This window comes from Pseudopodoces humilis, chromosome 5 (assembly GCF_049639895.1).
Source record: "Pseudopodoces humilis isolate 2021_Gansu_Grassland_sample_001 chromosome 5, ASM4963989v1, whole genome shotgun sequence".
Lineage (NCBI taxonomy): Eukaryota > Metazoa > Chordata > Aves > Passeriformes > Paridae > Pseudopodoces > Pseudopodoces humilis.
In genome coordinates this window covers 46,538,057-46,555,864 of record NC_142204.1, presented here as the reverse complement: position 1 = coordinate 46,555,864, position 17,808 = coordinate 46,538,057, and the positions used below count along the sequence as shown (strand labels likewise).

General features: G+C 34.6%; 1 protein-coding gene across 1 annotated transcript in view; it reads left to right on the top strand.

Annotated features, from left to right (window-relative positions):
• The window catches only part of IMMP2L (inner mitochondrial membrane peptidase subunit 2), a 403,902-nt gene that overhangs the window by 315,483 nt on the left and 70,611 nt on the right, over positions 1-17,808 (top strand). The gene's annotated exons all lie outside the window — the stretch shown is intronic.

Below are 17,808 nucleotides of genomic sequence, written 5' to 3'. Positions count from 1 at the left end.
AATTTAGTTAATAAAAATGATATAATATAAATAATATCTTGTTATTGCATGATTTTATAGGACTAAAATTGGATTTTTAAAGAACAGACACATATTTTCCTGAAGTGTCTAAATGAAATGAAAATGTTTAAACTAAGATTTGTAAAGGTGTACTAGTTCCTTTCTGCTTAATTGTGTCTTTGAATGAAATTAGAACCTTAACTGATATTACAAAAAAACAGGGTATCTATGGTTAGTGCTGAATTAGAAATGCTATTAACTTTGTATATGATCAGAACTTAAATATTAATTACCTTTCCTTAATATGGGACTAAATTAATTAGTATATGGCTATTGCACATTGCCTTTTAAAAAAATTCTTTGTGTGATACTGAATGGCAGGTGATACATCTCTTGCTTTAATGCTGATGTGTTTCAGGTTTGGAAATTGTCAGCCATTCATAACAGTGAAAACAGCTGTTTTGAATAGAAGCCAATAAACATCTAGAGAACTTGCATATTTTTACTATTATTTAAGGAGTATAAAAATTACATATTGCTGGATTTTTTTTTCAGTTACTTGGATTAGGATAGAGATTTCTGTTAAATTGACTGTTACTGTTTCTAAATTCTGAGTGAAGTCAAGCTTTTCTAATATTAGGTTATCATTCCTTATTTGACATACTATAGAAATGTGATAATGAATACCTTGTATAATTAAGATACCAGTTTTTGAAGTTTCTTCTTTTTGTTTTCAGTTCTGGTAATTTTCCTGTTTGATGGAATTTTTTACTGTGGGTTGTAGTTCAGCAGCCTAGGAAATATAAAAGTAATTTTCCTGGAAATGCTTCTGCTTTCTTAGATCAGAAATGCAGGAGATACTATAAAGAACTGATGAAGTATTAGACTCCTCTGCTGCTTCAAATGTCTTAAACATTTTAAAGGGTTAATTTTATGCCAGATCAGTTATTGTCTTTGCTTGCATAGTCAGGATACTACCAGCATAAAAGCAAAGTGGCAATTTATATTGTGTCCAATATTCTGGCTAAATCAAGGGAAAAGTCATTATAAACGATATTTTGTTTAGATTAAATGTTTAGAGCTGGCATCCAGCAGTGCAGAGATGGTTATCCAACCAATATGTGGGGCTATCTAGGAAACAGTTATTAATAAGTGCATGGAATAACTGATATATTCCTGGATGTACACATGTGAGGTGAGAAGCTCCCTCATAATTTTAAAAAGTAAACCAGGAAACTTTTATCTTCTAAGGCTCTTATTTATACATTTATATGTTTCCAAATGCCTCCAAGCTGAGGATATGAAAGAGCTTTATAAAATTAGGGCTGGCAATCAATGGCAGTCTTTCAGCTGTCATGTAAAAGACCTGAACAAAAGCTCATTAAAGTCAGTGAGAGATTTCTGTTGGCTTTAATGGTTTTGGATAAAGTTCTTTATGAGTTAAGCTTCACAATCCAGTGTAAGGGAAAAAAATCTATTATCCTCCTTAGCTTCCTGGGAAACTTGAGACAGGTAGATTGAGTACCTCGTCAAAAACATTTCTTTTGGCCCATCCAGGTCCCTATCCGAGCCCTTTTCCTAAAAATATATCCGTCTTTAATGTGTTTATTTTCAAAACTAAATCTTGTTGAACCTGAGCCTAAATTTATTTGACAGAAGTTTTACATTTGTAAGCTTCAAATGAGTAAATTCCTATTAGTCAGCATTACTGTAAAGACCAATTTTTATGATTGCCTATTCTGTACTGTAAAATCATGGAATAAAATGTGAAAAACATTTCTATCTGTTTAACTACATTTTCATTTAACAGTACAAACCTGTAGACTGTGGCTAGGAAAGTACAAACTGGGATGATGCTGAACAGAATATGCTGGATTTATTAGTTATTTTAATTTGATTTTCAAAGGCAATCATCATCCCTTTCAGCTATAAGATAGGAATGGTTTTACTGTTAACCCTCAATGGGAAAACTCAGTTACTAATAGTTGGAGGATGTGGCCTCTTAGGATTATTGTTTTAGGCTGATCTAGTTTTTCTTTCTGTAACTACTGCTAGTGAATACAAGTAGTCAAAAGCAGAAAATAAGAAAATTACATTAGACAGTAAGTTTTGAATTACTCACAAAACAGCAAACGAAGAATGCCACATGTCCTGAAAGTGCACATCATCTTGGTGACGATCTTGCCATCTGGTGAAACTTTCTTATGTGAACTATAAACTAGTGCAAGTATTACATAGCTCCCTGAAATGGAGCAGCCTCTAAGACAAGAGGTGGGAAGAGTTTAACAGCTCACAGCAGTGCACTGAACATCACTGCATTAAATTGCACAGTAAGGCACACAGCGAGGCCACACTTCCCACAGAGACCTCTGCTAGGTCTTGAAATAACCTGCTGACCCCATTTGTGTCCACATACTCCAAACTGCCATTCAAACAGGCTTAAGACAAATATGTCAAGAGCAGAATACCAAACCCTGTTTTCCTTAGTTTAGAGCAGTCAAGAAGATATAGTCAAGGGTGGCAATACAAAAGTGTGATTTTAACAAGAAAACACTTATCTGTGCTTACACTCATAAAGGTAATGTAGATGAGGAGAAAAGTGATGACAAAGTAGTCAGTGAAGGCTGGGGATGAGCTGCTGGGGGTTTGTCTGCATTAACTGGCTACTGGATGTTGCAGATTATTCTGTTATCTTTTTGCTGCCACTGCCACCAGTGCACCTTCACTCTGCTGTATAAATGTGGCCTTGGAGAGTGGCATGACTCTTATGGATCAGTGACATTTCTAGTTCTCTCTTGTATTATAGAAGAAATGAGGCCTGTGTTTAAACAAGATGTGTAATGAAAATGTGCCATTCCATATTATTTATCTCTGGCTACTGGCAAAAATGAATAGGTGAAACTGTTTACAATCAGGAAAAAGACTTTGCATATGAAGCATGAAGTCACCAGTAGTAAATAGCATGGTTGCACAGCTTGAACTTGTAAAAATCTATGGTGAATAAAATGGATAGGATATTACGTGTTATGACTGATGATAAATAAAGCTTGAAGGGTAAATATGCTTGTCTCTTTGAGAGAATACTATATGCAAGATGCAAATTGGGATGGTGGCTTTTCTGTGGAGAATGACAATTCACTCCAGGAGCTGCTGAAGGGGAGCCTTGCTAATAAGATTGTGTGGCCTGACTGTCCATTAAATTATCATGGCTAACTGAATTTGCACTATAGGGAATAAAAAGTCCCCTATAGCTGTCCTAATTATTTTGAAAAGTAAAATATTTAGCTTGACTCTTATTTAAACCAATGCATATGGTCATTATCATGTGACTAAAAGCTGTCAGTTAAGGCTACTCTATTTCTTAGCAATATAAAGTTTTCTATTCGTCTTAGTTATGTCAAATCTGATTTTATTCATTCTACCTAATTTTCTCTATTACTTCTAAATGTACTTTATTTAGCATTGATAAAGCTTCAGTCATTCTGCATATGGAAGAAGATTTATGTAACAAATTCAAGCACAATGAATTATTAATACAAATATTTAGTATTTATGAATGCAAAAACCTTTAAAGAGTTTTTCAACCACATTGGAAGGAATGGTACTCTGAGCCGCCTACAGCTGGTTTTGACATCACTTATATTGAAATAAACTAGGAAAAATGTTGAAACAGTGTTGGATCTATTTAATGAAATATTAGAAGAGATCAGAGAGCTGTCAGAATCATGCCATCACTTTTAATTATCAAATTTGAACAGCTCTGCATTCAAATATAATCATTTGCGAAACCCTGTATACTCCATCAGTTTTCTTACAATTCTATTTCTTTCAAGTTACTGCTTGAAATACCCTTACGTTTGATAATCTCTCTGCAGAATTCATAGCATTATATTGTCTATATGATAAAAAATATTGCTTGTTTTGATGCATACGAGGCACAAAGAAATCTCTGCTGGTTTCTGTTTAGTTTAACTGTGTAGGGAATTTTGATTTGTGCTGGCATTCATATTAAGATTTGCCAGGACATAATTGAAAAAAAAACACTTGATGAATTTATTCCTTTCTTTATTTTATTACATGCTTGGACATGGATTATTGTCAAAGCTCAGACAGTGATTACTAAAAAAATTCTAAATTTTAGTTTGCAGAATTTTAGGAGATTTTTATTTACGTGATCCCATTTTTGGATGAGATAAATGCTTTGGTGTAATAAATACTCATGTCATTAAAGGTCTCAATCCTAAAATAAGAGCATTTTACTTTAGCACCTTGTTTACATGATTGCACATCATATTGGAAGGTTAAAAATATGTATATGCATGTCAGTGAATGTGCAAACCAATGTGTATTTATTTACAAGTATATACTTATTTCATTTAGAAGCAGAACATTGCTGAAACATGATGAATGGTGTAGCAGTACTTCTATGAATTATTTGAGGGAAGTGATGTTTTCCATCCACTTGGTGCATGTGCAGTCAGGATAGAGGCGATTCCCTGCAGAAGAGCTGGTAAATCAGCCCTGTGATAGGCTGTAGCACACACACCATGTAGAGGTTCAAGACAGGCTTTGCTCTGCCTTGGGTGGGGAAGGCTGCAAGGGGAGAGCACAGCTCTGCACCGTGCATGGGGAGGGCAGGGCCAGCTCCTCTGAGAGGCACAGTCATGGGACAAGAGACAACAGGCACAGCACCGGCAGTTCTGGACAGACATTAAGGTGTTTAAGTCTGTTTTGGGTTTTTTATTTTCATTATGGCAAAGTCATGCACTGGTTATTGAAAAAGTTAGGGAGATCTCCATTTTTGGAGATAGTAAAAAAGTCTGCCTGGAGAGCCCTGAGCAAGCAGAGTTGGCTGAGTTCTCTCACGTAGGAGGTTGGACAAGGCAATTTCCAGACTTCCCTTCCTACCTATATGTCTGTGCATATAGGAAAATGATTTTTATTTTGTCAATAAGCTCTTTTATTTAGCACATAGGACAGTAAACTGACGAAAGTTATGTGTTAACGCTGATGGAATCACATTTATCAAGAGAGAGAAAATATTAAATTTGCTTTTCTATTGCTGCAGTCTCTCAGAGGATTATCAAGGGTGTCAAATTGCATTTTAGATTGTACAAACGTTTCTTCGCAAACCTTTATCTGTATTCCCTCTGTTCTAAAATGAAAATATACTAGATCTCATGAATTTTCCTAACTAGTTGCCGAACTACCACACCTGGCCATGTTTAAAGTCCAGCCTGAGCAGAGAAGAAAATTTTTTCTCAAGTATTAGCGGCAAACACTTTGTTGTTTTGGTTTTTTTTAAAGCAGTACCTCAAACTTTATATGTATGCTATGGAGCAAATAACAGTATTTCATTTGAGCTAAATCTGATTTGGTCTAGGATCCTGATCTTGAAAACATTTGTTTTTATATATTTTATGTCTGTAGGATCTTCTTAATAAAGTCAAGGGCCTGTATGTTTCAGACTGTGCTGTGTCTTTTCTCTCTTACTTTAAAAGATTTAATAAATGAAGCATCCCAGTTCACACTGAATCATTTTGCTGATTCTAGTGTTGACAGCTAATTCAGTAATATATTACATTTTTAATTAAGCAGAACTTTTGCTGTTAAATAATTTAATTCCTGATTGTTATCCAAGCAATCAAAGCATTTTCCAAACTGAGGGGTTTTTTTTTGAAAAATACAACTGTAATGGACAGATTTTTTTTTTTAAATTTCAAACTATAAAAGTATAGAAATAGTTTTATGATTAACATAATTATGGTGTTGTCAGAGAAACATTCAGATTGATAGCAGAATTTTAAAGTTATTTATTCTCTATTTCACTGCAGAAGAGGCAAGTAAGAATAATTCTTCGGCAGTAGTTCCCATAGAATGTTTCTTTTGGTGAGAGGGATAATACCTACTAACAGAGTAGCAAATACACTTACAAAACAAATCATAAAATATATTCCTCTTCCCTTGATTGGTATTTGAGATAATGTTACTTGATTAAGTTGGGTATAGTTCTTTTAATTTACTTGCTGTGAGGGTTTGGACACTGCAGATTAGCATCTATTAAGGTTTGAAATTTTATGTAGATTTTAATTAAGAGCTCCCGCAACTCAGTGTCAGATTCAGGAACCAAAACAGTTTTAGTTCTTCTCTTGTCAGTCTGGAGATTTAGAAAATAGTTGTGTATAGTAGGAAAACTGGTATTAGTAACAGCATGAAGTAACAATAACTCTGTGGTGGTTCCTCTGTAGTTAATATATAGAGCTTCCTCTTTCCCATATGCACCATTTATGTACTATAATGTATGTCCTGATGGAATTATTGAAAATGTGTTTAATTGTGTTTGATGCAAACCAAAAATCTCCTATCATGTGATCATCAGCCCTCTGTGGTCATGAGGACAAGTCCCATGTAAACTCTTGAGTGTGAACCTTGATAACAATGCCTGCAAGCTGCAAGATCTGTTACTCCCCATCACATTTTCTAATTGCAAAATTTCATTTTTACCCCAGGTAATCTATCCCAATATAATTTTAAGGAAGGCTGTTCTGAAATATGTATGTATTAGAGCTTATACCAATGCTATTTCTTCCATTCAATATATCTTCTTGAAGCTGGGAGAACAGATTACAAGCTTTGGGAGTTGTTCACTTGTACACCTCATATTTGTGAGATATCACTTGTTGAAATGAGAATAGAAGGAAAACACAGTAATAGTAAACATGATGTGATGACAAGATCTGAGATTTCTTTCCTAGCAAAGATATAAATCTGAAGATGATGAACAATTTGCACTCTAAATCATGGATCATTGATCAATAATTGATCAATTAGAAAGAATGAGGAAAAAAGAAAGAAAAGACAAATCTAAAATTCTGGAAAATAACACTTCCACTTTTGGTGGAAGTCATGCAATTTTAGTAACAAAAATGTGTGCATCAGTCAAACTAGTAAGAAAAAAAAGGGTCTTTCAGTATTCTAAGATGAATTATCAGGTATTTTCTGGACAAGTCACTCCATGGTGTTTCCTAAGACCATAGTAAATGGTCCCCACAATGAATGCTTTACAGCCATTGGATTAATGCATAGAAGGGGTACTTAAGCAAAGGGGTTAGAGCTTATTAAAACCTTTAGTCAATGCTGCCAGAGTTATTATTTGTAGAATATAGCTTTGACTTGGTACACAACCAAGATAGGAAAGCAAAGAGCTACAAACCTTCCCAATTTTTCTTTTGGATCACCTTAGCAGGACTCAGGTTTCTTGTACTTTAGCCAGTCAGAAATTTTAAAGCCAAAAGCTCATCTTCCTTCCACTGAAAATGCACAAAATAATTAACAGAAAGTTTAAAAGTACTATCATTTTAGCAGTTTGGTATTTTCAATTCTGTATTATGCCCAATCATATTCACATATTTTCATATTATGTGAATTAAAATTCAGGTTTAATTTGCAACTTATTAAAAACCAGGATTTTTATCATTTAGTTGCCAAAATAACAGACTCTGGACTACTCTGTAACAGATGTGAAACTGGTATCCAACACTGAATTTTGGCCATATACACACTACCTCTAATGAAAGCCAGGGGAAGCCTATGACCAAAACAAGATGTAATACACTGAAAAAGGAAAGGGATCAGAAGAAGTGACTGCCTACAAAATTCTCCATGACTGCTCCTTGGCAGGTTATAGCTCCATCTAATGTAATGATCACCTTCACATTTCAGAGGTTTGGCAGGTAGAAAGAGCACACCAGATGATGTTTTTGACAATTTTAGTGCCTAGACACAGGCATTCCAGGGTCCATTTTTTTTCTTATAATTCTGTCAGCCATGAGACACTAATTGGAATTTGTTTTTCAAAATGCTGCTATTGCAGGTTTCCACACACAGGGCAAGTCAGAAATACTCGTGTTACCCTTCCAGACTGAATAGTAAAAAAAATGAACATGAACTTTGGAGTGAAATTAGGTATGCTCCCCCAAAAGTTCTGATATTGCTGCAACTGCCATGTTCTCTGTATCCTCAAGCTGTAAAGAGCTATCACACTCCCCTTTGACAAGCTCAATATACTGTTTTCTCTCAGGTGTGTATTGTTTTCTGGTAAATCCTGTAATACAGGACTTAAGAATCTGTTTCATATTCATGAGTCTGTACTCAAATGTGCTGTTAAGTCTTATATATTGTCAGAGGAATTTTAGAGGCCCTCAGAGTTCTGTATGCATCAATGAAGACATAAGGTCACAATTCAAAACATTCCTTAGTTAACATAAGATCTAATTATACTTAGTGAGTGGAGCCATGTAGAGAATAAATCTAATTTGCACAGTTATTAAAATGTTTGTAATATCAGAGTGAATTTTTGTTCACATCAATTTTCAAAGAAATCATTGTATTTTCAATTGAAGAGTTTGACAGTATTACAAAGCAAATAGCTTTTAAATGAAAAATATTTAGATTGAACAAGACAAAAAGAGCTAGCAAAGAATAAAGTCTTCACATTTAAACTTAATGATGTGAGTTAGGAAGAAATGTCCTGTAGTCACCTTGGATCCCGTTCAGAACTGTCTTGCATCTTCCTACTGTTAGGTTCTTGAGAGAGTTTTCCTGTAAATCTTTCATAAGCACTTTTCTGTTGTCACAGCATCTCAGTTTCAAGAAGCAGCAGTGGTAAAAGCATTTGTTTAAAATCTACAGTCCATTGTTTCCTTAGACTGCTGAGTGCACTACTAGCCCCATTAGCTGTGTACATAGCAGTGCAAAACAGGTGTGTTTGTACAATGGAAACCTGTTCAAGAAATGGATTTTAGTACGAAAGTTAGAAAAAAAGTTCATATCAAAAAGCTCATATCTCTTCCCTAATATTCACCCTTCCCTTCCAACTTTGTTCAAAACTGTGTAGTTTGCAATGTGCATAGAAAAAGATGAAATTAACATAATAGTAGAAGAAAATCTTGTATTTCTGTTGTAGCATTCATCTCATGTTTGAACTATATTCTTAAAAAATAAATAATAAAGATACTGCCTTTATCATTTATATTTGCTTTGCATGCAGTGTGGCTTGTATGGACGGATTATTTTACATCTATGTTTTAGTTTGAAGTTTCAGAAAGTACTGCAGCCTGAAGTAAGTCATGCACTAAAATAGAAGATTGTAATGGGATATCTATTTTCCCTGGTTTGCTTTTAGAGTTCTCTCCTGGCACATTTTACACAAATTAATTTGACAGTAACAAAAACTAAAAAGGTATTTGGATTACTTCAGCAGTAAACTAGCAACAGAGCCATGTCATTTCAATTTATCACTTGTCTTTAAGTGTGTGAAACCTTAGTGCTTCATCACATTCAAATAGATTGCTTATATATAGAAAAAAAGCTGCAGACTTCACAGAGAGGGAAAAAAAATTATCGACTGCCAGCTGAGCTTTCACATTCTCCCTGACTTGCAAATTTTTTTAGTGAATCTCACACTACCTGAAGTAGAACAGCATAGTAACCTTAGTTTTACCCTGTTACTATGTCTCAAGTTATTAGGGGTTTATCCATCAAAAAGAGCTCTGGCCCTAACAGCACACCGGGCCTTTGAAATTATAACCTGAGAGGCAAATCCTATGAAACCAAACTTAAACTCTACAGTTAGCTTTTATCCTACTAGCATAAATCTGTGTTCCTTGTTACACTGAAGAAATCTACTATATTCCCAGGGTTATACAGGAGAAGAGAACATGCACTTATTCAATGATGCTTGCACAAACATGTTGAAAACAAAAGGAAAACAACTGAATTACAAGAAAATTTAAAATAGAAGTTTGTATCTTTTCCTGTGATAAGTTCCAGGGAGACTGAAAAGTGGAGATAGGCTAGACAGATGATACATGGTAAAGTAACTGGTAAAAAAAGTGCAGATGTTCTTTGAGTAAACTTACCTCCTGGTTTATCATGTTTGTAAGCTCAAAAAGAAAGAAATACAATTTCTTCTCCTATTTCAAATCTGAAGTTTTTCCTTTTTTTACTCAAAAAATGTAAGGTCAGAGCAGACCTCATACTATTTTTACAGAATCTAACATTTAAAGTGAATGTCTGAGCTATTGAAAATCCAGTGTGATCTATTATGCATAATGAAGAACTAGCACACTTATAATCTAAAAAGCCCCAGTGAACGAATTCTTCTGACTCAATGATAAATATCTAAGTAAAATGAACTTAGTAAACAATATCATTATAATCTCTATTTCAAATTATATTTTCTCTTTTCAATGGGACTTAATAATATGCTGCTACGTGTACTAGTTTCGTTAGTGATTATTATGGTCTTGTGCTCTTGATAATGTCTTTCTGCAGGAACCAAGACTAGTAAAACAAAAAGTAGTAATAGTATAAGACCTTTAGGTTCAAGAAAGCATTGATACAGTGGATAAAAATAAGGTTTGATTATTCTTCAGAGGCTTTTTCCTTGTCAGAATACTGAAAGTACTTACTGAAAAGTAAATTGTATAATCTAAGGAGAAATAGTTCTGTTTACAAGAAGTAGACATGGTAGCAGATACCAGCATATCTGGAAAAGATTCAGTTACCTTGGGAATAAAAACATTAACTTTATTCCTCTTTCTGAATTCCACTTTAAAACCTTTATTCTTAGCTCTCTAGAGAAAGTCCCAATTGGCATTTAAATGCATGTATTTTTAAATGAGTTTAATAAGGGACTAAATCTATCAAAGTTTCCCATGAAAAAAAATATTAATAGAGAGATCTTTCTTACAGGTTTTGAAGTAAAGAATTAAATTATATCTTTAAAATGGTATGGTGCCAGCTTTCTGGAGACTAAACTTTTCATAGAATAAGTGTAACATAGCATTAAGACAGGTAGCTTTAGATTTCATGTCTTCTCTGCAGCAAAGGGTAACTTTTTTTTTCATTGAATTTGGAATAGGACAAAAGATACGTCATCTTTTCATCATTTTGATATTTCACTAAAAGTCTAAATTAGGCTCCAGTATGAACAAGGCTTTCAGTGACAGCACAGCAATGACATTAAGCAATGTCTTGGAGAAAATACTGCATTCATTTTTCTGTTCCATATAGATATAAAGATGCATTCCACTTTTAAAAATAATTATATACATCCTTGAGGTCTGGGGCATATGCAATAGCTTTATTACCTAGGTCAGGTAAAAAATCCCCAAACCTTTTGTGAGCTAGAATGGGTTTATCTTGTGTCTGGGAGTTTTGCCAGGGTCAGTGATGTCAGGACTTCATCCCCCAGCAGGATTTTCCTGCTGATGCTGTGCTACAGACTTATGGCCACAGACTGTCCCCAGCAAGGGACAGCACATGGATCCCCCAGCAATGCCATCCTCCAGCCATGCTCCATCTGTCCAGGGCTGGCAATGTTTGCAGAGAAGGAGATCATGTCTTTGTCATACAACCATGCACCAGAAGATTCTTATTCCTGTGTCATGTTTAAAGATTTCCTCTGTCATTCTGATGTTGTTTTGTGGCATGTAAATGGTAAATACACATAGCAGAGCTAATCTTTCCATTTGTACAGTAAGAACTAATCTGTCCTTCAAACCACCGTAGTCAGAGGCAGCACTTTGCCAGAGAGGAGCATCTTCCAGTACCTGGGGCTAATTCTAAAACTCATAATTGATCTCATGTTCTAACACTAAGAAAAAGATTGCACACCATAAATGGAATACCTTTTTCTCAGTTGTGTATGTGAAAAACGCTTACAGTTTCTGAACTGTTCGTTATAATTCACAGCCTCTGTGTATCGCAGGCTAAAATTGAAAATAGCCAGCAAATTGCAAATGCATTTGCTAGATAGGTACAATTTGAAGCATGAAACAATAAACTGAAAAGTCTCTTGGGGTTCTGGGTAATTCACCAGAAATACACTTAGTGTGGCATTGCTAATCCAGTTATATAAAGAGGAAAAGTAATTGCTAAAAGTAACAACTTTTATTAGGCTACGTGAATATAATGCACAGAGAGCCTCTTGAGATTTTCTTTTTCCAGTTTGTTTACATTTTTTCTTATACTTTCACTCCTCATTTGTCCTATCAGTTGACACTTTTTCACACTTAGTCCCAGACTAAGGTTTGCAGAATTGTTTGGTATTAACTACAAAAATGTCTTTCAGGCCCCATACAATCTCATCTAGTTTAATATCTTACTTATCCTCACTTTTTTTTTTTTAATTTTTTAAATAAACTGTATGACTACTCGTGGCCACATTTTTTTTTTGATCATCTGAACAATCCTAGATGCATTTGAAAGGATTGCTCACATGGTGGGTTTCCTGAATTGCATTTCATCTGTCGTGCAGCAGCCTTTATTAGTTCGCAGCAGAAGACACTATAGATTTCTGTTTACATGGATAAAATAGAGAAGAGTTTGCTTTCCTATAATACCTTCTCTATTTCAAAGTCTTTCAAAGCACTTGAAAGAACATCCTGACTGAGTTCAATGCTCCTGCAGTGTGTGAGCAGGCAGTTGCAGCAGCCCTTCAGGACTGTGTATTTAGTAATAGCACAAAGCCAGACATTTCAGATAGTATAACAAAAGAAGGCATGTTGAAAGGATGGTGAAAATGAGTGCAAGGGATTTCACTGCAGGAAAACAAGCAAACTGACAAAACCATCAAAAAACTATGTGAGAGGCATAGCATGTTTGAAAACATTTTCCTCCTATATAAAAGATGTAAAAGATTATATGATTGCAAGATGTTTCATGCTGAGGATATTTTCTTGTTTAATAATCTCTGTTCTTGGAACTGATTTCATATAAAACTTCCAAGATCATCAAAAATATAAAGACAGCATCGTGTTGTGTTTTAAGCCTTCTCTGCAGAAAAGACAAAGAAACAAAGCACTGCAAATATTGAATTATATTTCATTACTGAATTAGTCATTCCTGTGTGCTCTAGAGAGTGTAAACTTTATATAGATTTGGCATTGCTAATGTGTGTTCTCTACCTTTTTGTGGAGCTGACACTTGACAGCTCTCAAATTAGCACCTGTCCTCCACATTATTCTTGCAGTAAATATAAGGGTATCTATCCATGTAATGATTTTGCTCTTGGTTGTTTTGACACATTTGTCAAATTCCCGGTGTTCGCTTTCAAGTGCAGGCTAATAGAATGTCCCAAGACAAGCATCTGAAGTGTGTATGTGCTATTTTTGTAGTAGGGAAGAAAATACTGATAAACTAAAAATGCTTGAGAAGGCCTGACCAAAAGATCAAAAATATGCTGTTTCAAAAAATATTGTGCAAAAAGGTTTTATAATAATGGAAGTATAAGGTAAGATAGATGTCCATTTAAGTCTGTAATTTCAAAATGTCACTTAATGAGAAGTCTAGCTTTCAGAAATATGCTGCATATATGATTCTTTCAGTTCATGAATCTTCCAGGGAAGATTACAATATTTATTGAAGTCAGGTAAACTTTGAATGTAAGACCTACTCTCAAGACCTGCATTTATGAAAAAAACCTAACCCACTTTTACCTGTGTTTCGATTTTCTTCTCTTCCCTGTTTTCACCTGTCCCTTTTTTTCTGGTAACAAAAGAAAATAGCTTTTTTTTTTTTTTTTTCAGTGAAATTCATGCACTGCTGAAATGGAAGCACAGATAGTTTTCAGTCTCATATCTTTAAGCACTCAAAATCTCAACCTCAGTTGTCTAACTGTCTCTTGAGGAATAGTTCTTATTCTTCCTAATGGAAGTAGCAGTTCTCAGGACTTGGGATTAGAAATTGACTATGGGGGGGCCTCTGTGGGCTAACTTTCAAATATTTCCTATGATTTTCAGTGTATTCCACTAAATTCTACCTGAATAATCACTTTTTGTCTACATCATGAATTCACACTACAGATATTAATACTTTTTTTAAAATTTCCTCTTTATTGTATCATTTACATTTGATTCCCTGAGTGTGAGTCAGTCTGTGAGATGTTATGAGCAGAGGGTGTATGTCATACATCTGCTAAAGCTTCAAACACCTTGGGCACTCTGTAGGAATTAAGAAAATAAGTTTTTGAAAATGATGAAACATGACATTAATATAGAAAATGTCAGTCACTTGTTATATTTTGTCAGATAAATATTATTTGCTGTGGCAGAGTTCAATGCTTAATAATACATTGTTCTTGTCAGTACTGTTTAAAGTGCACATGATTCATACTAAACCTTTATCTTAGCTGATAGTGAAAGTAGGCACTTAACATTTTCCAAAACCAAATCTCAGTTCAGAAGTTTAATACACTCCCATATTTCCTGCAATAGAAAAGAATACTCTGCCTTCTCCAGAGATTTATTTATCTCAGTAGTTTAGAAGAGGTTTATGGTGCCAGTGCTGCAGTTTTACAAGATTTATTAAAACAGTATTTAGCAATGCACAATATGATTATGCAGGCTTTACATATATTGGAAAATGTTTTCTATTGAAATTTAGTTTAGAATTAAAAAGTATGCTTCCTAGCAGAATGAAAATGAGAGGCAATCTTGCTTGGTAAAAAAATTAAGACGCTTTGCTAAAAACCTGTCATTAGAAGATAAGTAGTCACAACATTTTAGAAAAGTATAAAATGCTATATTTCCAGCTTTTTGCTTTTTGTTTATCTTCTAAAATTTTTTAAAGAAATATAACAGTTTTTTTAAGTTTTTATTGCAATATTGGTAATTTTCATCTATTTGTCTCTAATATAAGAATTAGAATGGTCTGATAGAAAAGGAATTTTCTCTAGGACTGTGTGAATACCTGGAGATATTTTTTTCAGATTTGTCCAAACTCAATTAAGTTTGCACATGTTTGCAGATAACCAGTTTTTCCCAGATTTGCTTTCACCTTTCAGTAATATGAGGTTACAATAGGAGAAGTACACCTTTAAATCATCTTCTCCATTCTATTTAGCAAGCTGCTAAACATTCCTATTCTTATACAAATAATGGATGTGAGGGAACGGCTTAAAGTTGTATCAGGTAAAGGTTATACTTGGAAATGACTCCTCATAATGAGGATATGACTCCTCATTAAGAGGGTGCTGAGCCCTGAAGTGGCCAGACAATAAGACTAGATGGTTGTTGTAGGTCCCTTCCAATTGAAATTAGAATATTCTATTCTATTCTATTCTATTCTATTCTATTCTATTCTATTCTATTCTATTCTATTCTATTCTATTCTATTCTATTCTATCTTTATTTTAATTCAAATGATATTGCACAGGACTCTATTATTCCCAGTTTAATCTAAGGCTAGTTTGAATCATATTTCTCAATTTGATTATCCTTGATATCTCCTACATCTGATGTCCACTGTTTGCACCTTTGGTAGTCACATTGCTGATATACTTATGTGAAATGCATGGACACTGTGTCTGGCTACACATTCTTAGAACCACCAAAGACATACTGTTGCTGGTTACACTATCTAGTTGGATTACTCTAGGTTTGCAGAAGAAACCTAATAGTTATATCTTGGTTTATATTTTATAATTTATGAGTGTCACATGCTTCTGCTTTAGCTACACTATGTTGCTTTGCCTGCCACACTAGGTTCAACAAATCATCTGTGATCATTTTTTTACCTATGACACCTCTAGAAGGTGATTCATCCCTTTGAAAAACAAGGATTTTAGATGGCTGGATGAATAATACTCCAAAAGTGCCTAGAAGAATCCAGGACACCCAATGACTAATATAGGTTACACAGGTCCCATCAGATGAGAAGAATTCCACCTTTATGGCATTTTCAGCCTTTCCACTGACAAGCTGTTCATACATGCAGGAAGTTTTCCAGCATTACTTGTACTAGTGCTAAGTGGGGAAGATTAAGTGTTAAGTGATGCAAAGGTAGACATTTATGGACACATATAATTGCAAAATTGCATTGCCATTATTGCATTTCAAGTAAACCCAGTATAATTTACTGACAGAAGTGAATTCTAGATTCTTTTCTAGATTAGCACTTTCTTAATTATTCTCAGAAAGTATTTCTGTTTTTCAGAGGAAATGTGATGCACTTTTATGGTTAGATTCACTTTTTTTTTAACTAGACCTATTTTCCTAGATTATTCATGGCTCTGAACTTGCCTAAGTCATGGTTAACCTTTTCTGCAATACCAGATGTCAAAGGTCAGGAAAAAATATTTCATCCTGAGTCTAGTTAAAACAGTGCTTTGGTTTAACAAATATTAGAAAACAATAACCAAAGCCTACATCATACAGAATGAATAATCTTGATGTCCACTTGTCTATATTTTTTCCATTTGTCAAGTCAGAGCTCCTCAACCTTTGGAGCAAAACTCTCTGTATCTTTGCTCTTGCTGCATGTCACTGAGTTGTAGCTACTTCTGCTTTTCACAGTTGTGAAACTCCATTGTTTTTATTTCTCCCCCTGTACTGCTATGCCTTTATTTCTGCCTTGGGAGCTCTTATTTTCCTGAAAAAATCTTTGTCTTGTCTGTTCAGATGCCTAATCAAAGCATGTTACTTTGTGCTCAGCCTTGCAAAAATGGCATCTTTTTTTTTTTTTTAATTAGAGAACAATAAAATACAAAACAAAAAATAAACTGATACTATATTTTATAAGTTCTACACATCTTCTATGTGTTATAAAACTTATAATAACTGATACTAGGCCTAAAGTCTGATACCAATGAATAGTTTGGATCACAAAATTTTAATTCATGGCCTCTGCCATGTCTTATAAGCAGTAACCACACTTGAATTCTTTATAATCAGTAAACCACAAAGCAGTTTGAGGACTGATTTTAATCATGACTCTTCAGGCTTTTAGCTGTGCTGTTCCCTGAGGCTGTGGCTGGAAGTTGAGTACTCCCAGTCATTCAGTGTGAAGTGTTGCAGTTTCCTTGAGGTCTATACACCTATGCCCATAGGAATGGGCTTTTGTATAACTTACGCTTGCCTTGAAAAAGTAGGTTGGAAGATGCCCAGATCTCCCTGCTGAGACATAAACTCAAAACTAACTTTCATTCCCCTTGGTCTTCCTTGTCATTTGGTGTGGATTGATATTAATGTTAGGATACAGAAGCAGCTACTTCTTAACTAACTAGGATTTATTAGTAAGAGTTTGTCAGTTTTTGCTATTAGCGCTACAGCAGCCAAAATGCTTGGGATTTCTCAGTAATTTTTAAGTGTTCTTCATTTCTCTACTGTACACAGATGCTTTTTTCAGCCTGTGCTTGTCAGTTGTAGCTGACAGATTCCCCTTTTCTCTTTGAAGGGCAGACCTTTTAAAAGATCAGATGTCCTTTGATCTCGGGTTTGATAATTTTCCATATTCTCAGCAGTCAGTTGAGAGACTCCTCCTTGATTAGAGTCTTAGCTGCTATTTTGAAGGAAAGTTCTTATCTGGGATGTGGTTTATTTTTGCCAAATAATTATTGTTATTGTTTATAAAGGAATTATTGTACAAGTGCATAAATGATATATGAACAGGCAATTACAGATGACTTTATAACAAATGAAGGATTGTAAATGTAAATACAATGGCAATCAGTGTTTGTACAAGGTAGAGATTCTCTGTTCTCCACACTAATTTCACTGAAGTTCCCAGCAGCAGAAGCCAGAGAACCATTCCACAGAAACCCCCTTGGCTCCTTTAGCAACAAACCCCACTGAGGTATGCTGCCATCTAATAAAGCAGTTTGTCTGTGATTTTTTAGACGGCTTTCAAGTGATGTTTTCAAGAAAATCTGAACCAGTTTTAGTGTGATGCTTTGCAAACATCTCGCAGCTCTGTCTTTATCCACCCACTTTTAATGCTGTGAGAATGAACAATGTACATTTATGT